The sequence below is a fragment of the Alosa pseudoharengus genome, unplaced genomic scaffold (genome assembly GCF_046254945.1).
Source record: "Alosa pseudoharengus isolate Yale_2024_CS ecotype anadromous, Long Island Sound unplaced genomic scaffold, YU_APseudo_1.1 YU_APseudo_1.1_scf_23, whole genome shotgun sequence".
NCBI lineage: Eukaryota > Metazoa > Chordata > Actinopteri > Clupeiformes > Clupeidae > Alosa > Alosa pseudoharengus.
Window position 1 is genome coordinate 22,602,685 of NW_027468685.1, and position 6,000 is coordinate 22,608,684.

The window sequence follows — 6,000 nt, forward strand, 5'->3', positions numbered from 1 at the left end:
CCCATGCTAAAATAAAACTCTGTAGTCACAAATTTTATCGTGTTGGAATATATGTTGTAGTAGCCCATGTGATTGCCACTGTGTAAAAAAAAATATACTAGCGTCTTCGATACATTGTAAAATTATTTAAATAGATTAAGAAAGCCACCGCTATGGTGGATACTGTGGTAAGATTGATTTGTTTAGATCCAGTGAAATTGCTGCCTTGACAACGCTACGTCATGGCTTCGGTACTCTATTGCACGGCAGGGAGGGGGAGGGAGAGGGAGTAGCGAGCTAGCTCTCTGTTTTGTCTGAACGTCAACAGAAGTGATGTTGCCCAACATCGCTTATAGTGCCTTTAACATACATTCATATAGTACATTTTGCAATGTTTTATGCTAAATGTACAGGCCACTGCACATCTGCACACATTTTCTTTTTCCTATTTATAAAAGTTAATGCTTGCTAATGACTGGTGGACGAAGTTTGTCTTGGCTATTCTCGCTCAGAGACTGGTTAAAAACCGGTCTTCTTATATTCTTGTAAGAAATCTTACCATTTTTTCCAGTAACTTAGAGCTGAATAAAAGTATTAATACTACCCATTTGGAATAGTTTTAGTCAACATCTTTGTAGCATCTGACAAATTTATGTTGCCTTCAAAGTGCTCTATCTTCTCAACAGAAGAATATACAATTTAAAATGATAAAATCTGATTCATGTTCTGATGATCGGAAGTCTCCATGGAAGATAATGCTTGCTGAGCACTATGTACGAGACCCATGTGAAAGAAATCAAAAATAGCCTGAAGGAAGTAAAATAGCCCATCATATAGTCACATGCTTAAGATGCTTACAAAAAAGTAATCATGCTACAAAGAGGATGAAAATGTGCTAGGTCACATTCCTTACAGTACTCTATCACATGTGTATGACTGTGTGTCTGATTATTAAAAAATATATATAAAAAAGTTACAGGTTATGTGGTTTTCTTTACCATGTCTACCTAATTGGGAAACCATTGGTGTCATCCACCTCACTTAGATTAAGGGAGAATGACAAAAGCGGCTCTTTACATGCTGTACTTTAATTTTGAAGCTGTAGCTACAAACTTGAAACATCATTGAAACAACATTAAGCTTCTTTAACTCTCAACAGTATCAAATCATGCATCATGCATGACTGACAAGAACTCAAGAGTAGTATTGATTAGATGTGATAACTATACAGTGTAGAACAGAAATTAGAAAATGACTAAGAAACAGCTGGTTTCTCTTTGACAGTTTTTCTCTCTATCTTTGACACACACAAAAACACTCACATTCATACCAAGCCTACAAACACACACACACACACACACACACACACACTCCAGACACACACTCAAACATAAAGGTCAGTGTACAAATGCTGAAACTGAGATGGTGTGTCACAGAGGTTTGAAATCAGTTGCATGTGACTTGATTAAGCACATCTTCTCATAAGTGTGTCATAAATGACTGTCGATAGTGTGCATGCACCACTTGCAGTTCAGAACGGCTACTGTGTGTACACAAAGACTGGCGGCGGGGGTGTCTACATTTTTGTGTTGGCTGCCCTGCTTCCTGACACTTTAATCTAAAGGGATTAGATACTTTTTCATGATCTTGAGTCTTGAGCCAACATAGGCATAGGCTTTTATCAAAAAATACAAACTAATGAACTTATTATTTAAAAAAAAAAGACTGGAGAAACCATTTATCCTGAATAGAGTGATGGAGAGGAGAAGCAGAGCGACCTCTAAAAGAAGGCAGAGAAAGGAGAGGAGAGGGGAAAAGAGTGAAAGAGTGAGCCTGATAAATGTACTACAAAGACCCCCGTTTACCATAATGGTTTATGACGTGTTGGTATATGAATGAAGGCAAAACAATAATCATTAAACAATAACGATTTGTAAAATGTGACTGGCCGGGGGGACTGTGACGTAACTGGTTACAGTGCCCATACCATATCGGATTGAATGTGATATTTTCACTGGTATAGAATTGTGAGACTGCATCATGATAGGTAATTAATGGGTGGTTGCGTGCGTATGGTGGTGGGCCTCTTTGGAAGCAAGTCCAGAGCCTTTTTTCAGTCCCAGTTCGTCCCTGACCACAAGAGGTTTAATATTTGGGGCTTCGCAGCAACCCCACTATGACTGGAACTTAAACTATCTCAGCTCCGAACAACAGGCTAATATCTGCTGAGGTGTTACTCATCTAATATTACTAGAATACTACTGCTATCTGGTGGACTATTTTAGTACACAACATTTAAGTACAGATGCAAAAGAGGACAGAAAGACAAAAAAGGTGTTTTGGTCTGTTTTGTTTTTCTTGCTCTCACATGGCTTTCTGTGATACATTACCAATGTCTTTCATAGCCATGTAGTGCTTAGTGCTTTTAATGGCGGCATAATTGATGGTTGCAGGGTGGTTACAGGGTGTCATTTAAAAAAAAAAGACAAAAGAAACTAAACTATATACTAATCTGCACATACTGTATACTGTTGTTGGCCACATCACATCTCATTGATGAGCAACACTCCACTGACGCCCTCTACTGTCTAAAATAGGCAACTCAATAAGGCCTCTGTCTCTCTCTCTTAAAGGTGCTCTAAGCCAGTGGTTCTCAAATGGGGGTACGTGAAGGCACTCCAGGGGCTACGTGAGATTTTAAAATATACATATATTTAAAAAGTAGAATCCATGCAAAAATACTTTAAAAACAATTATTTTATAAATATTTTAGGAAAATATAAGTTCATAAAATGAATTTTATATTTCAGTAGGCTATTCATTATCCTAAAAACCCAGAGTCCCCCCCATACCAGGATGGTTCGACCCAACCTGTCACATGCCACCCACCATCACCTGTCAATCACTGTCAAAACTCAAACGATGGATAGGGTTACTTGGCTGAAAAAATATTTCACAGCATATTTCATCACTGAAAAAAGGTTGAGAACCACTGTTCTAAGCGATGTCATATGTGTTTTAGGCTAAAACATTTTTTGTCACTTACAGCAAACATCACCTCACCATCCGCTAGCTGCCTGTGTCCTGAATACACTATAAAAAAATGTGTCTCTGTGGACAACCCAGGCTCTGAAAACAGCCACAAAGCAACTTAGGCAAACCTTGCCCATAAAAATATAACAAACTGTTCCAGCAAATCACAGACGAGATGCCCGTTTAGGAGAGCATCGCTTAGAACGTCTTTAAGGTGTTTTCACGTGTAGCCCTTTTGTAGACCACACTCAGTCCTCTGAAAGTAGACCAGAACATAAAGGACTAATATAGTGTGAACAGAACTCTTTCGGGTACACTTCAGCTCTGATGGGGCCTCAGTTTTTTTCTTCCTCACACAATAGTTTCTCTGGATATCTCAGACCTTACTTGTATTATGGGCTATGTAGTTGCTGTGGGCTAGCTGTGCATTTTGTATTTTAATTCATTATCAGATTCATTATTATTTTAATAATAATCCATGATTGGTGTGTGCATAGATGTAAAAAATAGTCCCCCCACCCCTGGGATTCTAAATTAATTCTGATCTAAAGTTATTGCAAAGATCCTCTTGAACCATCTGTGGTTACTGTTAGTCAACACACCCCCAGCTAGCAAGTAGGAGCGGGCCGCTTCCGTAAAACCTGCGGCGCTGTCGGCTGCGTCGCGGCATCGGCTGAGTAAACGCAATTGGGCCAGGTAATTTTGCCACCTGCAGGCAGCCATGCTACCGCACCTACAACTTTTTTTTTTTTTTACTTTTGGGTCATCTACCAATAATGGGTGATAGAAACAAAATGCCAGCCAAAATATATATTTTCTTGAATTTCCTTCGGGATGAATAAAGTAGGCTACTATCTTATCTTATCCTATCTAATAGCCTATCTTATATAGTTTTTACTGGCCCATATATTTTTTAACATGCAGACTAATCCTGTGTTTACTTGGGATGGGGTGGGTAGCCTACATGTACAACGTTTTGTTAGCAACTGAGTGTGCAACTCATTTTACTGGCCAATTCATTTTTTTACCAGCATTGACCGGTGATTGCTGTTAAACTCTGGGCGCTCGGCTCAGACCGTTTTTACCCGTATTCAGCCGATTTCAACTGCAGCAAGCGTCAAGAAGCACGTCACTGGAGTGACGTTTACAACTTTGGATGAGAGAAGACTCGAAAACTTTGGATGGGAGCAGACTGCGAAAACGGTGAACTTGAGGTAAGTCTTGTCTAACATTTCCTTAAAAAGCATTAACAATTGAGTTTCCTTAACATTTTACATTAACTCTACATATTTCGAATTATTGCTGATTAAATATTGATTATTATCGATCCGTTTAAACTTTGTTCATGAGGTTTCTTCGTCTATCCTCCAGATGAAACGAGAAGAAAGAATTCAGAAATGCAATGCAATTAATAATTATTAATTAGGACAACAACCTAAAATTCTTTATCATGCCTGCCTGAGTAAAGTAGTGCAAGTTGGGGAAAATATATATGAAAGTGTCTCCGGCTTTTAAGGCGCGAACGTAGCTAGCTGTTTAGCTCAGGGTAACTAACATTGACTAGCTGGGGTGTTGTTAGCTCATGGGTTCTTCGCAGCTTGGATGCAATTTTCGTGTTTTTTACGAGCACGGTCTTTGACCTGTGGAAGAAAATAAAGTGGAACAAAAAGTTAGCTGGCTTAGTTGTACTTTTATGGAGCGAACGCATCCAGCTAACAACACCATTTAGCTCAAGGTAGCTAACATTGACTAGCTGGGCTGTTACCGCAGCCTACCCCAACGTCCCTGAGAAGGGATTCCCTTGGCATTGATAGACCAGACATATCTGAAGTTAATTGCAAACAATGAGCAAGTCTGTCTAGCCTTCTGCATAGATCTTGTATTTGCATAGGCTATTGTTTGCAATTAAATTCAGACGTGTTTGACTTATCAATGCCAGGGGGATAGCTTTTTAGATGTGTTCACGTATATATTGACATTCAAGAGCCATGAACACCTCGCTGGCGAGACTCATTAATTGGAGTGGGGCCAACCAAAAGCCTGCATTCAAAAGGCTCATTTTGAAAAGTGTGGTCAGTACTGGATAACTGCAATGTGGTGATTGCAGTGACACAAGTGATAACTGCAAGGTGGTGCGGTTGCAGTGACATAAGTGCTACACTGAGTATACATCACATGATCATGCTGCCCTCTTCTTGTGTTTTTCTCAGATGCAGTCCGCCGGAATGCCCTAACCAAAGATTCCTCCGAAAAGGAGATAGAGCTCCTCATCACCAGATGGCTGCAGCTGGCCTGTGACAAGGATGGTGGCCGAAGCCAGAGGGCAAACCGGCAGACATCATAGGGTGTCACACTTAAGTGTGCTCCAATAATAATAAAAAAAATGTTTTAAACATGAAAACTGTCTACTTGTATTTGTATTTTCAGTTTATCTTGTAGCCTATAAAGAACGGCTGTTTAGCGATTCTGGTATTAACTTGACACGAATGGAAATCAATAAAATTAAAATAAACCCAAGGAACTGGATTGGGGGCGGGGGCTTTACGTCATCTCACTCGGCGTTCCGCAATAGGGCCGCGTCACAGCCGAGTGCTCGCAGAGCAATCGGACCTAGATTCATGCCGAGGATCGGCCGAGTGTTTTCGCCTTAATCGGGCCGCTTTCGGCCCGCACAATTTTTGCTACCTGGGCCAGTCCATCACACCAGTCCATAATTCTTAAAAAATTAGATACATGTGAATGTGTTACTCTCTCGTGGAGTGTAAACTGAAAATCTTGGGAGAAATTTTAAACACCGACTGGTGCATTTAATAAAAGTATTGAAATTCACTGTTGCCTACCTGCTGTATGGAATGACTATCCTGACGCACGCTCTATTTCAGCGCTTGTTTGTTGCTAAAGGAGGAGGACGCACAACTGAAACCGCCATGAGCACGAGCAACTACTGGAGGACCTCCCGTTATCATAGACGACCACCCCGACGATAGT

At 40.3% G+C, this 6,000-nt stretch overlaps 1 long non-coding RNA gene across 1 annotated transcript; it reads left to right on the top strand.

The window, feature by feature from the left end:
* The first annotated feature begins 3,693 nt into the window (after positions 1–3,693).
* LOC143140195 (uncharacterized) lies at positions 3,694–5,679 on the top strand. The gene is made up of 3 exons (XR_012990574.1): positions 3,694–3,708; positions 4,044–4,226; positions 5,223–5,679. It is a non-coding gene; the product is annotated as an uncharacterized LOC143140195 (long non-coding RNA).
* The last annotated feature ends 321 nt before the right edge of the window (positions 5,680–6,000 follow it).